Genomic DNA, 23,339 nt, shown 5'->3' on the forward strand with positions numbered 1-23,339 from the left:
GTGATAGTCTAGAACGTGATTTGTCATACAATCTGAATCTTTGGGAGGACTTTAGACAGAACCTCCCCCAAAGATGGAGATGAGCCATATGTGCACTTTGCATCTGAAATGGGGGGTGGGGGAGGGAGGAGGAAGGACACCGCCCACCCTGACTTCACAGAAGGCCCGCGCTCTGACAGCTGAAGGACACAGTCCCCGTGAGCCTAGCGCCACCTGACCCCAGGGGACTCATGAGTGGGTGCAGTGCTGTAGTAGCTAGTGACAAGTTAGCAGTGTATGTTGGAAAAAGAATGTGCAGGATCCGTATATTCTGAGTGGGGTGGTCAATGCTCCCCTCATTCCTTTTTCGTGATGAGGACAGACCAGGGGCCATTCTGGATGGAATGCTCACTTAAGAACAGTTCTTCGAGTTCACTGTGCTGAGTGCCCCAGCTGATGCTAATTGGGGCTAGGATGGACCCTTCAGTGTTTCTGAGGCAGAAATAGTAAAAGAAGCAGGGACCAGGTGACAGGCATCCTGGGCACGTGGGGAAGACACAACTAGAGTGAGAAAGACAAGCAGGAACAGTGTGAAAACCAGTTCCCATGCATGTGTGATGAAGGAGAAGGTAGAGGTTGCTCCTTACAAGAAGGGAGGCAGCTCCTCACTGCACCTCCAGCGTGGGCACTGTGGGTCTTCCCTAAGTCCAGACACAGAAATACATTACTCATGACCCACCCAGGTAAAGCAGACTGCCGTGGAATGCAGTCATCTAACAGCCCTTTTGTGCTGGATGCAATAGAGAAGCACCAGTGGCCCAACATGACCCTAGTAATAGCAGTGACAATGGGTCACGGGAGGTGAAGGATCTGTGGGATGGAGTGTGCCCTAGAAAGGACCTGGGAAAGCAGAGATGACACATTCACATCTGCCCACAGGGGAGGCCTTTCTCTTCCGCGCCCTCCGTGCCTGGCACAGTGCCTGGACTAGCCTAGCTGATGCTCAGAGGATATTCGTGGAGAGAATGGATTTGTGCATGGGTGCCGGAGTTCACGCCTGTGCCTGTCTGCCTGTGTGTGGCTCACATGCATGTATACATGCATGCGCCTACAGTCTTTCCTCCCCTTCAGTGGAGAAGGGAGCACGGAGTCGGGTTGCACCACTTCTCCTGGAATCCTCTACCTCTTGTAACCTGAGAGTTGGGCCCACGAGCTGGCACTGCAAACCCAGGCTCTGCCCGGTGGTCAGCCCCTGGCTGGCAGAGGGCTCGCTGGGCGGGTGTCTCTTCACTCATTCTGTGGTGGTGTAACTTTAGGAGATAAAATGGGGTGGGGTAGAAAATGGAGGTGCCATAATCTGAGGTCCCTAATTACCCTCTGGCTGTGGGGGTCAGGCAAGGGCAGATCAAAACCCTGGTCACGCCTTCATGCCAATCACTGTCATGGCCACAAGTAAGTCATCGCCAAGCTCGGCCAAAGCCCTGGCCACACGATTCTCTTTCTGCTCCCTCAGATGCCACCAGCCTTCAATCTGGGAACTGAGGGAGAGAGAAGGGGGGAGTTACCACGGTGACAACACCAGTTCTCAAAGCCCAAGCCACAAGCTGCTCACCGTAACACCTGTTACCACCAAGAGGTGTGTCCTGGCGTGGGAGCTGGGAGGCGGCTCTCTTGGAGTTGGGGTGGGGTGGGGTGAGGGTGCTGGGAACCCAGAGGGACTGGTTTTTCTGCTAATTTGAGGGTTATACAGAAACCTTTGTTTAGAAAAATGGGACTCTTTCTAAAACACCCTAGTCTTTTTTACTTTAACAAATACATCCCAGATGCCCATTCTCATGAGCGCTGGGAGTGCCCAGAGTCAAGATGCTGAGGACCAGCCCCTTTTTACTTTTTGACTCCATCATCATCATCATCATCATCCATATTGATATGAATACTATTTGTAAGCAATTTTGTGAGAGGTACACTAATCTATACCCTCAATATGTATGATTTTATTAAACTCACAAGCCTGTGAGTTGTGTGTTTTTATCTGCCTTTTAAATATGAGGAGACAGGTTCAAGGAGGTTAAGACACATGTCCAAGTTCATGGGGCCAGCAGGCAGTAGAGCCAGGATCGGAACCCAGGGCTCTCTGGTTTCAGTGGCAATGGAATTGACCACTTGTCATCCTCCTCTGTCCCTTTCTCCCTTTCTGTGAAAACCCATGCTGTGGCCAGCTCCAGCGAGGTGCTGGGCACATGGGATGGAAACCAGAGCTCTACTGTGGGGAAGGGCAGCTGTCACAGGTGTGGAGGTGGGAGAAGGTGTGTGCTTGTGGCTGGTTGCAGCTCCTGTGGGGGAAGGGCTGTGACCATGGCACACAGGGGACGCTTGGTTTTAAAGATGGTTTCTGCTCTTGTTTTCTTGATAAGAATTGAGAGGTCTGGGTTTTCTTTGCTACCTTGGGAAAGTCCTTTCCCAGGCCTTATCCGCTGTATCTCAAAAAGGGGTGATGGGGGTGGAGATGGAGGGATATTCTATATAATGCGTCCCTATTCTAGAGAATGCATTCTATATGGTGATCACCCCTTGCAGACCAGTGGGAGATCTCCAGGCTCACTGGTGAGTGCTGCCCTCAGTCGAGTTCTCGGGGAGTCACTTGACTGTGAGACATCAGATGATGCCTCTCCTCTCTCGTCTTCCTATGTGCATGGTGAGCAGAGCTTATGAGGCCCAGAGAGCTGAGCTATGTGCAGAGTGGGGAAGTGGCCTCAGAGTGGGGAAGGGCGTTTTCTCTATACGCTGTTTGGTGTGCAGTTCATTATCCTAGAGTTTCGGGGCTGTCCTGGGCTTCTTGTCTCCATGTCCTTGAAGAACTCAGCATGACCTCGGCACTGAGAGACCCTAGGTTACTCATGTTCATTGGTTCTGTAGTTGATTGCTTGGTCATTCGTTCATTTCCGTGATCGTAAGTCCACTTTTCCTGGGTAAAAGATTACTTAACTTCTCTGCCTGAAACCTTTCAAACGTTTTGCATTGCACTCAGAATGAAATACCCCCGTATTTTTATTTTAACTATGGTTAACAAGAGTCTATGTCATCTGCCTCCTGCTTTTCTGGGGAGGGGGCGGGGGTATGTCAGTCTCATCGCTGGTTCTTCTCTCCTCTGCCCTTTGTGTTCCAGCAACACTGGTTTCCCTTTGCTCTTGGTTTGCCTTCGGCCTGGAGCACTCTCCCTGGGATGGGTCCTTCTCACCCTCCTGATCTCATCTCAGAAGACCTACTGATACTGGCCAAAGCCACCCTCCGGGGCCCTGCAGCCTGCTGTCACTCTCCCACACATCACTCCATCTTCACCAGCACAACAATCTGGGGGTATGTCGTGCGGGGGACCCTGCTCGCTGCGCCATTTGTCGTGCGGGGAGGCCCGCGGGGTCTCTGCTCCCGCTCCCCATACAAGAACGCAGGATATGGTGAGGCCAAAAAGGAACACCCACGGAGCCATAGATGGGGGAGTCACACCACTATATTCTCTCTGGCGGCACTATACTCTCACTGGAGGCTGGATCCACACTGTCCGCAAACCGCCATCCACGCTTGCCAGCCCAGCCGCCATCTTCTTGCTAGGCCCCCATTCCTTTTCCTTCTCTTCTCCCTCTGCTAGCGTAGCCACCGGCAGTTATATTAGCGGCTAATTGGCTAACTGGCTACAGCTGACGGCCAATCAGCCACAGCTGACGGCCATCTACTACCCGAGCCAGCACTCCTCCACGTGAGGCCGAGAGCCTGGAAACTACTTTCTGGGGCTCTGCCCCCACAGAGTAGTTTACATATTTATTTGTTTGCCTGTTTCTTGTCTGTCTCCAACTAAACTGAAAGTTCCATGCGGTGGCAGTGTCCTCTCTAGCTTATTAACCTCTGTCTTCCCAACGTCTAGAACAGTGTTCGCCATGTAACAGGTGCTCAGTATGTTTTATGGTTGAGTGTAGACATTGATTTAAATTTACTTACATGGTGAAGTGTGTGAGCCCTGCTGTTACATGTCTCCAACTTCCAGCTCCAGAAAAGTCTGGGCTGAAGAGAGAATGAATTGTGTGAGTGATTTAGTTCTCTTATAGTGTGAAGCTGTGTGCTTCTGAGTAGAGTGTGTCCCCGATGGGTCTCTCTAGGCATGGGGACGTTTTCTGACTTGGCTGGACAGAGCACATTTCTGACCAGGTCTGACTCCCGTAGGATGATTTTGTGTCACACTTGAACCCCTGGGGCTCTGTGAATCACTCCATTGGTGCCCAGAGGAGGCCTTTGCACTTGCTGGAGTAGATGTCTCTTCTGTTTGGGAAAGGGAGCTGTGCAACCATGCTTCCTCAACAGTGTAGGGATGGACGTGGGGAGGCTTTCCAGTCTGAAACGGACAGCGACGTCTCTGGGATGTCCCTGCCAGACAGGCAGGGGATAGGAGGGACTCCTCAGAGCGCAGTGGGGGCTGAGCGTTTGCTGAGGGCAACGCACACCTGGGTGGGCGACCATCAGCAGGGGGAGACCTGGGCCTGGTGCTAAGGAAGGCCACTTGGAGTAGCCAGCAGTGTATTCCCCTCATTCCCAGGAACCACCCCATGGTGGTATGTTTAGGGTGGGAATGTGAGGCGCCCTCCCGCCTAGCAAGGCCTCAGCAGCCCCCCCAGTTGCTCCGCACCCTCCCTTCTGCCCACTGAGCACTGGCAGTGGATCCATCCGAGGGCTGGGCATAGGAAAAGACCCCGTTCCAGCCCTCAAAGAGCTGGTAGTCTGCCTGGAAGCCAGAACATGAATGTGCAGAGCAGCCGGTGGATGGAATTCAAACGTAGCCCTGTCTACAGACTCTTACTCACCATGCTGTCACCTGTCAGTCATTTATGGAGTGCCTCCTGGGGCGGGGTCAGTGTGCGGTGCTAGGAAACCTGAGGAAACCCAGTGGAGCTGCCCTCCTCGAGTTTACATTCCAACTTGAAAACAGACCAGTCACAAAAATGAATGGACACCTAAGATAACAGCAGGTGGTAATGAGTGCTGAGTAAATGGGGTGCCATTGTGGGGAAGAACAGGAGAAACCTACTCTAGCTGATGTGGCAGGGAGGATCTCTGAGGAGATGACGTGGAAGCTGAGACTTGAAGGGTGGGAAGGAGCCAGCCATGGGGAGAGCTAGAGGAAGAGCATTCCAGGCAGAGGCCCTCACAAGTGCAGACTCGGGGGCAGGAACAAGCTCATGTGTGTGAAGAACTGACGGAAGACCAGTGTATATTAAGAAAGCCTTCAGGAGCGAGGTGCAGACAACTTTAGACAGACAATGCATATCAACACGACACAAGTAAGAACGAATATCTACTGAGCACTCACTATGTGCCTAGCTCGGTGTTAGTGTTACACCTGATTTAATCCTCACACCGACTCCATGAGGTGTGCACTGTTATCTTCCTGTCATGCAGAGGAGGCAGTGGAGGCTCAGACAGGTGAGGTCTATTGCCAAAGGTCATGCGGCCGGTCAGTGGTGGAATCAGGCTTTGAACATAAGGCTGATTGGAGATCTCACGTTCATAACCACTAGGCGATTCTGCCTCCCAATATACAGGTGTACCGCGGAGATACTGTAGGTTGGGTTCCACACCAGCGCAATAAAGTAAGTAGCGCAATAAAGCGCACTGTAACTGTCATGCAGGCGGCCTGCGGGGTCTCAGGTCCCACTCCCCACCCAAGAACACAGGATATGGTGAGGCCAAAAAGGAACACCCACGGAGCCATAGGTAGGGGTGTCACACCACTATAGTCTCGCTGGCGGCTGGGTTGAAGACACAGGAAGTAGGAGCCACACTATCTGCTACTTGCTGTCTGCTTCTCTGCCAACCAACCTCACTTGCTAGCTGCAATCCACTGTGCTAACTGCAATCCGCACTTGCTTGCTCAGCCACCATCTTCGTGCTAGCCCCCATTTGCTGCTAACGTAGCCACAGCAGTTATATTAGTGGCCAGTGGCTCACTGGTTACAGCTGTCAGCCAACTAGCCACAGCTGATGGCCATCCAGTCACAGTTGATGGCCATTTACTACCTGAGCCAGCCAGAACCTTTCCACGTGAGGCCGAGAGCCTGGAACTGCACTGTTGGCTCTGTCCCCACAATAACCTTTTTGCTGGTGGAGGGTCTTGCCTTCAATTTGTAAAAAACGCAACACCTGTGAAGAGCAATGAAGCGAAACAATAAAATGGGTTATGCCTGTATAAGAATACAAACTACACACACCTGGCACGTGGAAAAAGAGAAGGGAAACCAGAGAAATTGTAGTCATAGCCTTAAACTGTTGGGAAGATCACGTAGAGAGATGTGTGGGCATTCATATGACTGCAAAGTCATCACAAATGCTACACCCCTTCCTCAGGAGTTTGTGACTCCAACGTGCAGGGCTTCCCGCAGAGCGGGTCAGCTGTCTGTCTAACGGTGGGAAGCAGCGCCACCTGTAGGTGGAAAGGGGTGATGGTTGTGCAACAGCTCAAGAGAAGGCAGGGATCCAGGGCCTTAATGGCTGTGTGTGATGTCAGAGGGGCAGTGGATGGGGAGAGGGGGGTTGTCACTGTGTGAGGGATAGAAATGATAAATGTCTAAGTATTACATTGTTTTGTGCACCGGAAACTAATAATAAAAAATGTTTAAGAAAAATCACCTACGTAGGAGTGCACAGGCCATTCCTGGGCGGGGTGGGTAAGGGTGTGTGGAGAGGGGTGGGTTGACGGCTGCAGGGATGCAGGAGAATTCACAGGCATAGCTCTGCCTCCAGAACAGAGAGGGCCGAGTTGGGAGGCTGGGCTGCCTACTTCCATCCTTCCTCATGGGCGGCAGAAGACCTCAGAAAATAAACCGAAGGGGGATGTGGAGGAAGTGAGGGGTCTGGGTTGTCTTGAGAAGCTTGGAGAGGCTCCCTCGAAGAGGCAGAACCTGAGCGGGCAAGCACTTGGAAAGCAACATGGTATTTTCGCATAACTGTGAAATGATGTAAGCGATTCACTACACAACTGTTTGAAATAGAGAAGGTGGAAACAGTGGTAAATAAAGTCTGTTGCATCCACATGACTGAAAGCTACATGGCTGTTAGAAAACAATGAGCAAGCTCCTTCTGTACTGATATGGAAAAGTCTCCAAGGGGTATTAAGAGAGCAGGACCAAACCGACAGCACAAGACCAAGGTGTAGCACAGTGTCACAGCATGCCATAGATCATGAAAAAAGAAGAAGGGATATAAACTAACTCTTCATCTTGCTTGTCTAAGCATGAGGAAACTCTGGAACCTGCACAAGAAACCGTTGATGCAGTGGTTTGCCTGAGAGAGGCGGGAACAGGAGGGAGACCACTGATCTCACAATGTATCTTTTAACTTTTTGGTACATTTTTAAATTAAGTGTACATACTCCATATTCAAGTTAGTGGTTGTAAGGAAGGAAAATTATAAGCGAAGAAAAAGTTCAGTGCGATTCTGATACTACTGCAGCTTGGCACTGCTCCGCCCCTGGGCCTTTGCTTCTTGTGTGTACAGCAGATGAAGTATTGTGGGCCATGCGTGGCACAGAGTTCTAGAATCTAAGAGCTAGAAGAGACCTTCTGTGAGAAGATAACCACTGAATTGGAAACCCTGTGAACTTTGTATGTGTAAGGTAACTTATTTTTCAAAGGATTGTTGTTAGACTTTGTTCATCCATGTTTTCCGAATCCTCAATATCGAGATTCGTAGTGAAGTCCCATTCGTAAGCACAACATATTTCCCCGAAAATAAGACCTAGCTGAACCATCAGCTCTAATGCGTCTTTTGGAGCAAAAATTAAGACCCAGTGTTATATTATATTATACCCAGTGTTATAGTAAAATAAGACTGAGATTATATTATATTATATTATATTATATTATATTATATTATATTATATTATATTATATTATATTATTTATACCCGGTCTTATACTAAAATTAGACCGGGTCTCGTATTAATTTTTGCTCCAGAAGACGCATTAGAGCTGATGGTCCAGCTAGATCTTATTTTTGGGGAAACACGGTAATTAATGATCGGTCCAGATAGCTATTCATTTAGTTGGTCTCAGATATTTTGCTGAGCACCTGCTAGGATGTGGATGCTGGGCTGAGCCTTATGAGTGTCCCAGAGAAGCCTTGGCCCCAGGTTCTGCCCTCGGAGGGCTCACATCTAGTGAGGTGATGGGAGAGTGACCAGCGCCATGGTAAAGGAGAGAAAGCAGGAGGGCAGTGGACACCCCACACTTGAGGAAAGCACTCAGGTCTGCTTGGCCAAACCAGGAAGGCTTTAGGGAGGACAGAGTGCTTAAGTGGAGGCTCAAAACATGAGTGGTAAATAAAAAGGGTTAGGAACAAATGGCTGAGTTTGCTTTCGACTGCTCAGAATAAGCGTGCTTTATTTTTCTAGTACTGTATGTTCATTTCAGAAAGAAAGACATGCTTTCTGTTACTTTCTCTTAGTTTCCATTAAAATTAAAACCATTTTCTCTATACCCAGGTCCCAAAGAGGCAGTTGTCACTTCTGGTTTTATAGGGGAAGAGATCACAATGCAGTTTGCAAAGCCCCTGATCTTCCTGCCTGCACCTTGCCTTCCGGTCCCTGCCTGTGTCCTGGCCCGGCTCTGTCTGCCAGAGCAACTATGAGGCACTGCACTTGGTGCCAAGTGGGGCTGGGGCCAGGGCCTTGGTCCCTGGGGACACAGCTTCTGTCACTATAGTAGGGGACCATGGGGGTGCCTCGTGGGCTTTTATCCCCCCGTCAAGGTCTCATAACTAGGCTGTGTTCCCTTTGTGTCCTCGGTTTACCCATTTGTGAAATAAGGGAGTTGGGCAAGGTGTCCTGCTAGAGGCCTTTCAGAACTCAGACCCTACGAGCAGGATGCTGATCACACTGGAAAGCTCATGACGTTTTCCAGGGAATGGGGTCCAATATATTCAGCTGGGCATGGACTCCCTCCACCTTTCAGTAAAGGTGGTCTTTCTCTGAGCTTCAACCAGAGACAGTGTGGCTCCATGAAAGAACTTTCAAGAGGGAGTTGGAGACAGAGCTGGGTCTAGGCTGATACCTTGCCCCTTTCTGGAACTCAGTCCCTACCTCTGGGTCACCAAGAGGCCGACAGATTAGGCCCTTTCCAGCTCTGAATTGACAAAAGCATCCTTGGTCCCTTGGTGGACCAGGGTCCTCTAGGCCACCCTCTCCCCACTTCTTCTCTTTCGAAAACATCTCTTGGGAATGAGCTGGAACTGTGTGTGTGTGCAGGTTCTCATGCCTTTACTTAGTGAGCGCTCCCCACAGGGGTAGGGGGCCGACTGCGAGGGCAGCTGGGCAGGAGAGCCATTTGGCCCGCCTCCCATTCGGGGGGGGGGGGGGGCTGCAATTTAAATTTGAACATGGCCTCCAATGAGTTTATAATTTAAAACGGCTGGCTGGAGAGAAGACAAGTGTCATACAACTTTGCATTTTCCTGTTTCTTGATCATGCCATGTTACACTATGAATTAATATTTTTAAATTCTGCAAAATCTTATGGTCCTGTGGCAAATTTCATTAAGTATTCTGGCAGGGGTTCAAAGCATTCATTTATTAAATGTAGGCCAGAGATTCTACAGCATTCTGTTTTGGCATTTGGTCCTGTTCAGGGCTTCAGTGGTTGGATGTAGCCGTAGTCCGAAAGGCCTCCGAGGGGCTCTCCTGACCAGGGGACCCAGCTTCAGGGTGACTTTCAGAAGTTGACATACAACCATGGTCCCGGCTGAAACCTGGGCCAACCTTCGCAGGGGCCACTCTTCCTCTTCAGGCACAGCCTAGGAAGGGAGTGAGGGGCAGGAGGCAGAGGCATCAGGTGACCTTGTGAGTGAAGTCCTTAGCTGCAGCTGGAATCCTGGGCCATCTCCAGGGAGCTGTGCGAGCAGCCACGAGGGGGCGCTCGGCACCGCCTTCCAAAGGCATCTGACTGGAGGGAAGGCTGGGAGGTGGGTGCAAAGGACGGGAAAGAAAAGTGCTCAGAGGACACCTCTCCCCCACCCCAACCCCAGTCCCCTCATGGAGACGCAGAATCTCTTCCTGGAAGGAAATCCCCTCTCCTGAACCCCGAAACCAGCCCCCTGCCGCCCTACTAAGTTAACGGTGGTTTCCTTCTCCCACAGGCCATGGAACTGGAGCTGAGGGGTTGGTTGTCCAGTTCCGAAAGCCAGTCTGGGGCAGAGCCCATAATGTTCGCCTGTTGGGGACCCTGCTTTGTATCATGGGGACTCCAGTGTTTTCCAGTGGATTGCAGCATTGCATCATGCCAGGAGATGGCTCTCTTAGCAAATGGTGCTCCTTGAGGTCATGCAATGCGGCAGCAGTCACTGTTCCATTAGATGGAGAGCGCTGTACTTTGTAGGTACCCCACATGTGTAAGAGAGAAAATCATTACTGTTTTAAAAAAAACTTGCTTCTTTTAAAAATGCTAATATGTGTACAGGAATAAAAGTCCAACAATGTGCACGGGAGTCTGATGAAAAGAAAGTCTCCTTCTGTTGACCCCTGTTGCCCAGTCCCCTTCCCTGAAGGTAATCATTGTCACCCGTTACTTGGGGGCTCTTCCACAAATACATATATATGCTTGAATGAGCATAGAATGTAGGTTTTTTTTTTTTTTTATTAAATAATGAACAATTTTAAACAAATTTTAAAACAATATCTGAACATATTGTTCTGGATATAGGGTGCCCCCAGAGGGACCACTCACTCTTTTTCATTCCTGTGCTCGCCCCCCCCACGCTGATTTATATGGACTTCATTAGGGTGTGTGTATATAGGGGTGGAGGTTCCCTCACCCTCTACTTTCAAGTGGGCCAAGTCAAAGGCCAGATATGGAGATATGGTGAGGTGGGAAGGGGTGAGATTGGGGTATTTCTTTTCCCATCTCCTGCCCTATTGAATACCCTCTCTCAAAGGTCCTGATGGATGGACTCCTCTCCAGCCACACTGTCTGGGTTTGGAAACGATTCCTTGCTCTTGTTCCTTCAGGGTGCAGTTGCTAACAGCGCCCCACTCTTGCTAACCCCGGGGGAATGCATTGTCTTATTTGATTTCCCTTAATTTTGCCCACATTTTTATAAATTCTCCCAGGGGTATGCTGGTAAATGTTTAATAACAGGCTCTCTGGGAAAAACCAAACTAAACCAAAACCTCATTTTAGCATTTCCTGATTTATGTGGTGTGAATTCTCCGACCACGGCTGATTTCAGACTACCAACAATTTAACAACTGGCTCACACAATTTCTTCAAGTGTAGCAGTCTCATGGACTGGCCCCAGCACACCATTGACTTTCCTTTATTAAATTATCTTTAATTGCCCCGCTTGAGTGTGCCATCTCTTTAAGGAGTACTGGTCAGATATTTCGTAGGATGCCAGAAATGAGCTTTTTTTCATGAGAATATTCTGTCAAATTACTCTCCAAAATGGCGGAACCATTGCCACCTTTGGATCTCAGGACCCTTGAGCAGGGTTTACAATTGGTTGGCTGCCCCTTGATGAAGAAGAGTGTCTAGGGTACCTCATTGGCTGGGAAGAGAGGTCAGAGGACATTTGTTTGGGTGGGTCAACGGAAAGCTTCTTGAAGAGAAGGAGGAATATTTCCCACCTCAGCATCACAATCGAACCTAAAGGCTTGTAGATCTTCTCATGAGCTGAGCGGAGGGTTTGGAGACCGGCAGGGGTGCGGGGGGGTGGGGACAGAAAGAACTCAGACTGGAGTCCAACAGCAATGGCTTGACTCCTGCTTCGCCACGTGCTACTGTGTGGTTCTGAGAGTCTCCAAGCCCGAGGTTCTGCGTCTGCAGATTGGAGAGAAGCGTTTCTCTTCTCCGGAAAGTCTGAGGGTTTGATGGAATAAAATATGTCACAGGCTCCCGGCGGGACCTCTCACATTTTAGCTGCTCTAGAACTGAGTTTTGATGATGGTGATGATTGGCCCAGAGAGGAATTTGGGGCCAGAGAAGGCAAGAGGTCTTTGCTTTTAGAAGATGTTTGTTTATTCTTCATGGAGCTGGAAAGGGCCACTTTCCTACCTGGGCAGGGTATTTGTAGAATCTAAACTTGCTTTGGCAAGTTTCGGGATAAATGAGCTCTTTTAGGACAAGCACATTAAGCTAAAGTTTCCATTAAGCGCCTCCTTACAAACGTGCCTGGCACCTTATTTTGGAGGAATGCAGTTAAGGCTTGTTTGTGACACTACAACGAACAGATGAATTTAAAATTTTATATATACATTTGTTTTATATTTAATTATATATATGCATGTTTATATATGTATGTAAATGTATATTTCTGAGTGTGTTGATCTTTTTCAAAAATGAAGGTTTCAAGGTTCTGAAAATCAGGCTGATTCTGGCAGCAGAATGGGGAGGAAAATGGGGACCGCACAGCCACTCATGAAAATCTTCCACTGACAGTTTCTGAACTTGCAGGAACAATGTTGAGATGGGGAGGAAACAGGGATCCAACATTTCTTCCGGGGATAAAAAGTGAGTCCAAAATTGCAAGGACTTGGGAGAGAAAGACTCTTGTTGAGTTCCCCTTTGAATAACCGAGCCCCTTTCTCTCTGAGCGCTAAGTGTCGAGATGCAGCGTCCTTACTGCCTAGAAACCCAACAAAGACCGGCTTGGTGCCTGCTTTGAGGTTTCTCTTCCACGTAGAATTTTAACCAGGAAAAGACACAAAGATTGGTTTCTTCTGAGTCCTTAACGGAACACAAAGGGGGACAGTTAGCGGGGAGCTGGGCTGCTGTCTCCCACCAGCTGTGCTGCTGCCATTCGGAACCTCAGAGCTATGTAGGCTCCCCCACCCCAGCCCCTCTCTGTCCCCCATGTTTGGAATTGCCACAGACTCCACCTGAGCTCCAGAGGGGCTGGAGTGTAGAGAGAATGGATCTTTATTTCGTTCCGTGGCCTGGTGGTGCCTCTCACTTGCCTGATGTTCTAATCTGTAAAATGGGATACTGACACCTGGGCTGTGCTCTTAGGACAATGTGCAACAATCATGGGCAGTGTTGGCGTGGAGTAAGCGCAATAACGGTAGCTATTGGCATACTGTTGTTCTCCCCATCCCAGGTTTTAGGGCACGGATAGCCCACCCCCGGTTTTTAGCACAGCTATCCTTCTGCCCGACTTTCAAAGCCCCCCAGACCATTCCCAGGTCCATAGCCTCTGCTCTGGCTGAGTAGGCCTGCATGATTTCTCCTGTTCACCTTCTCATTCCACGTGTGGATAATGAGCCGTGTCCCTGACCAGGGGCAAACCTCTCAATCGCTCTGAACTCGGTTTCCGTAGAAATAGCGGATTGTGACATCTCCCACTAGGGACCAGGGCAAGGGTTAATGTGGAAGTGGAAACAAAGCACCCTGCACAGTGTCTCACCCCGGTAGAGGCTGAATCAAGGCTGTTTCCTTCCCCCCCTCCTGGAACATGAGCTGGAAAGGACAGCTAAATGTGCAAAGCCGCTTTCACAAAGGCCATGTGTTGCTTATACGTTAACTCAAGTGAGCTTCTCACTGCCTCGCCTGGTTCATGGAGTGAACTATAGTGGGTGTGTGTGTGGACTTTGGACTACAGGTTTCAAATCCTTTGTCATTTCCACTAAAAATTTCACTATAAATTTCTCCAAGCCTTAGAATACTCATTTAAAAAGTGTTTGTAAAAAAGGACCTAACATTTCAGTTGTTCCAGGATCAAATGACATGAAGCATGTCAAATACACAGCCTGTAAGAACTCAGTAAATTATTGTTGGTGTTCAACAAATATTTGAATAGGGGTGGCCGGATGGCTCAGTTGGTTAGGGCGTGAGCTCTGAACAACAGGGTTGCCAGTTGGATTCCCACATGGGCCAGTGAGCTGCGCCCTCCACAACTGGATTGAAGGACAACGACTTGGAGCTGATGGGCCCCAACTAAAAAAACCAAAAAACAAATATTTGAATAAGTATTTCTATAGCTGGAATATGAATAATGTGCCTAACTATGTATAACAAAATTAATGTACCATAACATACTCAATTGTATCCTAACCTGTTGAGTTTTCTTTCATTTTTATTTATTTACTTTTACTTATGGTAAATCATGCTGCAGTGAACATCTCCACATAAGTATTAATTTCTTTGATTGGATTCTTATCGCAGACTCTTAGAAATTGGATTATTGGCTTAAAGGGTTTATTCAGTAGTTTCCTGAAGATATTTCCATATTGCCAGACAGGATGCAGAGATATTTTACAATACAAAAGTCAAGAAAGGGTTCTGTTATACTCATTAATCACTTCTTTTTTACCTTTTGATGGAGATCTTTCTTCCATGCCAGCTTTTTAATTTATTAGGTTGAAATCCATGGCTTTAAAATTTATTATGTTATGTAATTATTTCAGTTTTTAATTCAATAGAGCTTTAACTCATAATTTTTTGTTTGTTTTTAATTAGGGAATATTGGGAAACTGTTTTTTTCCCAGGATCCATCAGCTCCAAGTCAAGTCCTTGTTTTCAATCTAGTTTGGAGGGCGCAGTTCAATTCCAAGTCAAGTCGTTTTCAATCTACTAGTCATGGAGTCGTTGTTTTCAATCTAGTTGTGGAGGGTGCAGCTCACTGGCCCATGTGACAATCCACCCACCGACCCGGGTGTTATGAGCACTGCGCTCTAACCAACGGAGCCAACCGACCACCACCATAGTTGTTTTTAAAAGCCTTATTAATTATAAAGTTAATGTAAGCATTATTTATTTTCTGCAACTAGACTTCACTTTAAATAAAAACTCTTATTGATGTGTTGTGTCTCTGATTACAAGTGACAGAGACTTGACTCTAATTAGCTTAAGCAAAACCGGAATGAAGCGGCTCCTGTAACTGGGAAGGGAGAGCTGGTACTACTACAGGCAAAGCTAGATCTGGGGGCTCACTTGTGGTCAGGTCCCCTTATTCCTTTTCTCTGCTCTGATTCTTTTTGTGTGTTGGCTTTGTTCTCAGGCAAGTTTTCTTCACAGGATCGCAAAGATCTCTGGTGTCCTGAGTCGACACCCTTATGGCTTATGATTAAAAAGAAACCTCTTTCTCCAGCTCCCAGCTAGTAAATCGCGTGATGGCCCTGATTGGCTTGAGTCATGTGTCCATGTGTCAGCCAATCAGTGTGCTGGAGGGAGGATTCTGGGCTCTGGCCATCATGGGTTATATATGCACCCGATTCCCTACTGCTCCTGTCAGGTGGGGGTGGGCATTGGGATTTATAGCCCCCTCAGGTTTTACAGGCTGGGGAAAGGGTTCCAAAGGAAAGAGAGGGCTGCTGGGCTGCAGTTACTGAGGCCGTGGGAAGTTAAGCCCCGTGCAAGTTGTGAGGTAACCACAAGATGGCGCTTTTGATCCTTCTCCTTCCCGTGAGCGCTGGGCCCAGATGGCCTTCCCTGGGTCTTTCTTTCAGCCTGTTCACCCACAGAGATATGTTTAGTGGAACTCCTACTTGATGTTTTTCGGAAGAACTAAGGCCTTGCAGCCTGTAGGAAACGGAACTGGCCATAGTAGGGGTTGTATGCCCTTGGGGGGGGGGAGGGGAAGAGGGGTACATGGAAAAGTACTGCAATGTGGACAGAACTGGTTCCACACCCCGACGGCAGTTTGACTGCAGTGGTAGTGTTCGGTTATTTCATACTAAGCCTCTTCTCCTTAGCTTGGTTCCTCAGTAGCCCGCTGTGGGGTGGGGAGAGCGAGAGGGACACGCTGGGAGAGTCCGCTGCGGGACACGGGTGGACAGGAACGGGGCAGTGTGGGAGGATGGCAGGGTCTGTTCTGGGTCAGCTTTCCAGTGACTTGGGTGAATGAATGTCACAGTTAGGGCCAGCATAGTCCTAGGGACTGGGGACACAGAACCTTCCAGTCACATGTGGATGACGATATAGCCTAATATTCCACGGGGTAGAATAAATGCTCTAAAAGAAGAACCTGAACTTCAGGGCTCAGCAACAGAAAGCATTCTCTTGTACACTAACCCACAGCGACCCCTTTCCTTGCTTTCCCTCCTCCACTAGTCATGAAACACCTGCTCTGTGCCAGGGGCTGGGACTTCAGACAAAACCTACTCACGATTGTCAGAGATCCCACAGCCTCATTGGAGAGACAGACATACCCTGTTTCCCCGAAAATAAGACCTAGCTGGACCATTTGCTCTAATGCGTCCTTTGGAGCAAAAATTAATATAAGACCGGGTATTATATTATACATATTATATTATATTATATTATATTATATTATATTATATTATATTATATTATATTATACCTGGTCTTATTTTACTATAAGACTGGGTCTTGTATTAATTTTTGTTCCAAAAGACACATTAGAGCTGATGGTCCGGCTAGGCCTTATTTTCGGGGAAACATGGTAGCTAGGAAAATGCCACTCAACGTGGAAATACTGAGGGTGTGGTGACATAGTGTGGCTCAGACAGGCCTGGGTTGAAATCCTGGCTTGGTGCCTGTGTGACCTTACACAAATGATTGGATCTTTATCAGACTCAGTTTTCTTGTTTATAAAACAGGATGGTAGTGTAGATGTCAATGCCGATTTCACAGAGTTGGTGTGAAGATCAAACGACAATATGTGTGAGGCACTCAGCCCCGAGATTAACGCAGGGAAATGGGCAAGTCTCGCTGGAGTTCCTTCTCTTGTATGGGATTTGCAAATGTCTCAAAGCCGAGAGGCAGAATTAATATACTGGGTGACAGAATGTGTTTGGAGTGTGAGGGAAGACGTCAGTAAGACTAAGTTTAATTGGGATAAGTGTAAAGTGTTGGGTTTAGGTTCAAAATCGATTGTCCAAACACTAGGTTGGAGTCAGGGTGTGTGTGGCATGAAACTGCTCTTGTACGATGGGTCCGTGAAATGCCTGCTTAAAGGATGTGATGAGGTGGCTAAGAACAATAGAAACACACACGTAGGAGGAGCTAATAGAAGTACATCTTAGGCAAAGGAAATGAGCCACAGCCACGCGGGAGGCTTGGGGAGGGTGACCTGGATGGCAGCGGCCATGGAAGCTGTCACCTGGAATGGCTTAGAGGACAGGCAGGTTTAGCCTAGAGAGGATCAGACGTGTCATAGTATGGCCCCTACCTCCCCAAAACATCAAGGGCTGGCACCCGAGAAAGGTATTGTGCTACCACTGTGTTGCTCCAGGGACGGACCTCAAGAAGCACCTTTTAGTGTCCTGATTTAAGGAAGAATTGAAGAACTTTTTAGCACTGGGACTTTTCCAACCACAGAGTAAGCTGCTTTGTGAGTTGTCGGGCTCCTGTTACTTGCTGCTTTCCTGCAGCCTCTGGGTGCCCGACCCGTGATAGTCTAAGGCAGGGATTACACACACAGGGGCCAAAGACCCATCAGATGACTTCAGGGGGATCCAGAAACTCCTGAAATTGTTTGCAAGATAGTCTGTGTGGTTTTTTTTGTTTGTTTTTTTGTTTTGAAAAGGAAACAGCATTCCTTTGCTTTTCAAGGGGCCCCAGTGTTCAAAAGCAGTTAAAAAATTCATAACTTTGGAGAAATTGAACTATTGGATACAAGTGGGATTAGATTCTAAGGTGTTTACCCCCCAGATGTAAGAGTCTTTAGATTATTGAATATGTTCTTGTGAGTAACATGAAATTATTATTATTGCTAGCCATCATTTACTGTGTGCTTATGTGTTGCACAAAGTTTTACGTATTCTACTAACGTTATCTCAGTTAGTGTTTTAAATAAAAATTCTTTGAGATTAAACACTATGCTTATTCTTCTTTAACAGGTGATGAAGCTGGGCACAGAAGTTTGCCTAAGTTTGCAGATGGTTCCAGCTTCTCTTGATAGGTACGTGCCCCAAGTTGGGCCTTTTCATGCCTGATAAATATGATGTCAACATAGGAAATACTATGCTTTTCTCTTGGAAATTTTAAATGCAGGATGGTAATAATAACAATAATAAGCAACTACCGTGTACTGACTACTTGCTTTCCATGTTGAGGCATTTATCTCATTTAATACTCACTATAGCCCTATAAAGTTGGGATTGGGAGAAAGTAAGGGCTGGGAGAAATTCAGTAACTTGCCCACGGTCGCTGGGCTTTTAAGGAGAGGAGCCAGGAGTTGAAGGAGCCTGCTGGCCCACAGCGTGTAGTGTCAGCTCTGCAAACACCTGGGGATGGGACGTTGGCTGGAGGCCTGGGCCCCTTCTGTGTATCTCATGAGGGCCTGTTTGAATAGCGTTGGGGGGAAGTGCTGAAAACCTCTTAGGATCTGGGGAAGGTCAGGTCAGGCAGAGCAGCAGCTGGATGCTGAAGCCTTAGAACAGGGTGCCAGTCCAAGGGCTAGACAGGGAAAGGACAAGTGAGTCAGTGAGGCTGGAGGGCTCAGGTACCTCCCACCCCTGCTGCCCTGGCTCCAGGTGGCTCTGCGAGGCTGAGGCTCCAGCATGGCCTGTGTCTTGGGGCTCTGCCCTCTCTCCCACCCCAGGTCCTCCCAGGCTGACGGCAGGGAGCAAGTCCCCAGCCTTACTGCAGGAAAACACTCCAACTTGACCAATGCCGCAGTCAGTCCTGACAGGTAACATGCTCAGGACTGATGTGGGGAGGTGGGGGGAGAGGTTGCACCTTTGTGTCTCCATGGATTTCCCCAAGCTTCCTGATACACTCCAGCCCTCCCAGCCTCTCTGACTTGGAATAGATGTCAAAGGCTCATATCCCATTACCACTGCTCTGAAGTGCTAATCTCCAGCTTACAGCACGTGCCAACCAAATTGTCAGGAAAGATTTTCCTCAGTCCTTTGGGAAGTGCAGCTGCTTGGCTGACTTTTATTCTCCTGAAACCAGAATCTGATACTTTAATTGTCTGGGGAATCTCATATAGACAGACACACGGAAAGGGGGACCGGGATTTTGATTTGGGGCTTCCTTCAACAGATGGGGCTGCAAAGTGCAGTGTGCCCTGAGTTAACAATCCATGGGCGTCAGCTCCAATCTTCGTCTAATGGGAAGCAGGCCAGGGTGGAACAGAAAAACCCGGGGACTTACCAGGAAGATTCTATAGGGTTCTCTATGGGGTTAAAGAGTTACCATCACTACCAAAGGGCCCACGCTCACTTAGGAGTAGGTTGTCCAAGGGGAAAAGTTGACCAGGTATTTCTTAGACACTGAACAGTTTCCTCATCCTATGACCTCTCCTGCTAGGCCCTGTGAGGGGGTGAGTGTATCAACCACACTAGCACTGTTTTGAGAGAGTGAAAGGGAACATGCTTCATAATTACACTGGGACAACTGTCGTAGACCAGGACTGTCCCAGGCAAACCAGCACGTATGGTCCCTAGGAGTGTCCAAACAGACTGAATACTGCCCAAGACCACTTGGCCACTGTGTGACCTTGGACAAGTTACTCAGCTTCTCTGAGCCTTAAGTTCTTCATCTGTAAAATAAGACTAATACAGAGTTTGGTGCGAAAGCACTCAATAAGTATGGGTTGTGGTTGGTGCTATTGTTTTTATTAAACTTTGCTGCCTCTCAAAATACATGGAATTAGCAGGTTGATATCTTTCAGCTATAAAGGAATCAAAGGATATTCTTTCATGATTTTCTTGGTTTATAATATTTTTTTTTTTTTGGCTATCCCAATGCAAATACTTCAGTCCATTATTTCAGAGGGACAGAAGCCTTTGTAAGTTAGAAATGGTTCTGTTGCCTTTAACAAAACAGTGGGTTGAAAGAAGAGTCTATTTCTTTACCTCCTCCGTTTGCTGTGGGGAATAACTTTGAATATTAGATGAAAGACTTATTTGCATCTAATTAAACACCCTGCTATTCAGCCCAGAATATCAGATCTCCTCATTGCGAGACGAGGCTGGTTATTTTAAATCCCACTTAGCTTTGAATTCATTTTTTTAAACCAACATCTTAATAGTTTCAACTTGTTTCTCACCAAAGTGTTGAGTTGAATGTGGTCATATCATTATCCTTTTGCTTATTCAACTTACGTGGTGTTAGGGGTAAAAATCTCTGGCTGCTTCTACGCAAGCAGTTTGTGTCTACGAAGTGTGGGCCAGAGCAGCGACCTCACGGTTGTAGGGCTCCCTTTGTCGGATCAGTAAGAGAAGCCCCAACAGATCGTTGGTTTTACAGCCTGCTGCCTCCCAAAGACAAAACGAGCCTCGTGCAGAACAAACCTGGCTACGGCTGGTTGTCCCTGTGGCCCGAGTTTACCTGATGATTCATCTCTTTCAATAAACAGGAGGTAAGGCTGGGTGAGGGCATAGCAGTCTCCTGGGGGCCGAGGTCGAGAGGAGCTGTAAGAATGTGTACTTCAGGGAGCAAAGGCCCTACTCTGGAGCCAGAATCCTGTGTGGACCACTTACTAGCTTCCTGAATACGGGCGATGTATTCATCTCACTCAGCCTTGGTTTCCCCATCTGTAAAGTGGAGCTAAGACTAAAACCCCCTGCTGTAGTTGTTACCCATTCAATGGGCTAAGGCACGTAAGGCCCTTGGCACAGGGTCTGGCTCACAGGAAGCAATAACCATGCCAGCCACTGTTGTCACTGCTCTCACACAGCCGCCCTGGACTGGGAGAGCCCTTGGCTGAGGCGCACCGGCTCTTTGCTGCCCCCTGGTGGCGCTGTTCAGAGCGGTCTGGCGCGGTGGAAGCTGGGAGATGTTACCTTGAAAGCAAGAAAATGGCTTTGGGTTTTATTGCTTTCTTCATGACTTCTAAGAATCTTTTCAGCTTTTCCAAAAGAGGACAGGAGAACACCCAGAGGGCTCTCCAGTCAGTAATACTCTTCCTTGTGTGGGAGGGTGGGCTTCCTTGCCTGAGAGATTGGAGAGGTCCCAGCCATAGTTTATGGACAGGCCAGATGAGAGGTGATGATGGAGAGGAAGTGAGGTGGATGAAATGGGAGTGGAGGCTGGAGTTGTGGCTGGTTTCCCTGGATGTCCAGCTGGGGCATGGCTGGTGTTCCTGAGGCCGTTCTGAATTCCCTCAGCATCCTCCACATTTCTGCCCTTGGCGTGCTGTCTGTGTGGGTCTGTCTCATGGCACGTGGACCCAGCAGGCCACAGGCCACATAGCACTTCCTGCTGCTGCCTGGGAACAACTTGTAGTTTGCCATGAGCTCTCCCAGAACTGACAGAGGTCTTGGTCAGGGGTCACCTCCTTGAAGACTGGGTGAGGGGTCACCCCGGTAGCCTGCTGTGCAACGCTCTAGCATGGTGCTTAGAACAACAGACAATTTCAGGCAGCGTCTCCATCTCCCTGGTAGACAGAGGGTTTCTGGAGGGGCTGTCTGCAGCACTGAGCACCGCGTGTCCCACATAGCAGGTGAGTACTGGTCTCTGTCCTGGCGATGAGGGACGTCAGGTCACCCTGCAGTGCTTGGCACGGGCTTTGCGTGTAGTAGTAGCTCGGTGAATGAGTACACGGAGCATGTTCTCGGGAGCCCCTGAAGACAGATGAATTCAGTGTCTGAGTACCTGGTAAGTGCAGTCATGGGTTCTGGGAGGTTTTTATAAAGAATCATAAAACAAAGTCCTTGGCTTCTAAGAACACATCTTTTGAGCCGTGCAACTTGAAATAAACTGTTACATTGTAGTACAAATTATGTAATGACTCAGGGCTCAAATGAGCCATGGGATGAGTGTGAGCGTTGAAACCTGAGGTCTGTGGCTGCCCCCTGGGCTTGTGACGCGTTCTGCTGTTACCATCTTGAAATTTTTGATGCTTTTGGAACAGGACCCCATGCATCAGGCCTTGTGATTATGTAGCTGGACCTGACTCCCCGTGGTGAAGGCAGGAACTAAGGAGGGTTTGGCTGGGTGGAGATGAGCAGCAGAGCTGGGCTGGAGTTCTCCCGGATGTGGCTGCCTGGTGTCAAGCCTGGCATAGTACTGTGTACCTGCTGAGGACATGCTTGTGAAGAGTAGGGGGTCAGGGGTGTGGCATTTGGATCCTTCACATGCCTGTCTGTGAGGAAGTTCTGCAGGTTCTGCAGAATGCTGAGGGATTTCAGAGGACCATGCTCCCCCTCCCCAGGGAGACGTGGGAGAGTGGCAGTCGCTGGACCCACGTGGAAATGTGGCCTGGCCTTGCTTTGCTGTACCAGAGTTACTCTCCTTTCTGGAATGTGGTGGGTGGACATCTTAGAGCTGCTGGGAAGCCCAGAGGAGAAAAATGACGGGAAACAGCTCTGTAAATGCAAAAAAAGGGCATTCTTCTCTGGAGCCAGGCACAGTTCCTGGCACTGGAGGACCCTTTTGGCGTTTGTGAGGTGTTGGAGCTGTTCTTCGTGGCCCAGCTAATACCCGTCTGTTGGAGGACGGGGTCCAAGCCACCCACAGAAGCATAGTCAGCCTTCGTCCTGGGGTCACACAGTCTCGGTCTGGGATGAGACAGTCACGCACATGTCCACTCCTGCTCTCTGGCAGACTGGGGCTTGAAGTCCAGCTCTCCTCCGCTGACCGTCAGTGCCTCCTAAGCAAGTCCCTAACTGGTCTGGGATAGTGTGTCAGGAGGGTGGAGCCTGAGAGTGCCTGGCACACCGGAAGTGGCGTTGTTACCGTTACTAAGAATCTAGCCTCTGATTGGGAGGTCAGAGGATGGAGAGGACCCCTGGGCCAGTGGGGCTGGAAGAGGAGGTGCTGGCACTAGAACCACAGAGAGGGTAGTGGGGAGCCTGAGTGAGAGTGGAGAGGTGTGTATGTGGCGTGTTTAGAGTGAGCGGAAGAGGGAAAAGGGAGCCTGAAAGTCAGGGAACAGCACAGAGAATCCTGCCCCCCATGCAGGATGGAGAAGCCTCTGTGTCTGCGGGGCATGGGGTGGGGAGGGTGGGGGACCGTCAGCTGACTTCCTTACAGTGGCACTGCCCTCAAAGCTCAAGCAGAGTGCAGGGCTCCTGGGAGAGCGCCCCCCCCCCCATGCCTTGTTACCTGGGGCTCTCCTCAGGCTCTGCTCTGTCTGTTGGTGCCCTGGCTTCCCTGTCCAGTCTCCCTTCTTCCTCCATAATGAAGTGAAAGGCGGGACCAACACTGGGCATTCATGGGTGCCCTGGCCTAGTGTGGCCTCAGCCCACCCGCTGCTGCTCCTCCCCTCAACAGAAAAGCAGTCAGGCTCAGCCCTTGGAGCAGTGTGATGAGTGACCTCTGGTCCTCAGTTTCTTTAGGATTACGCTCGGCATAATGGTGCTGCCAGGTGAGGCTGTGATGGAAAAGGCCTGCGAAGGATGTGCGGGGCAAGGTACTTGCTGTGTGTGCCCCTAAGTGTCGGCAGAGCCAGCTGTGCATGTCACTGGCTCCTAGTTCC

Source organism: Rhinolophus sinicus, chromosome 5 (genome assembly GCF_057876585.1).
Source record: "Rhinolophus sinicus isolate RSI-liver-muscle chromosome 5, RSI-T2T, whole genome shotgun sequence".
NCBI classification, from domain to species: domain Eukaryota; kingdom Metazoa; phylum Chordata; class Mammalia; order Chiroptera; family Rhinolophidae; genus Rhinolophus; species Rhinolophus sinicus.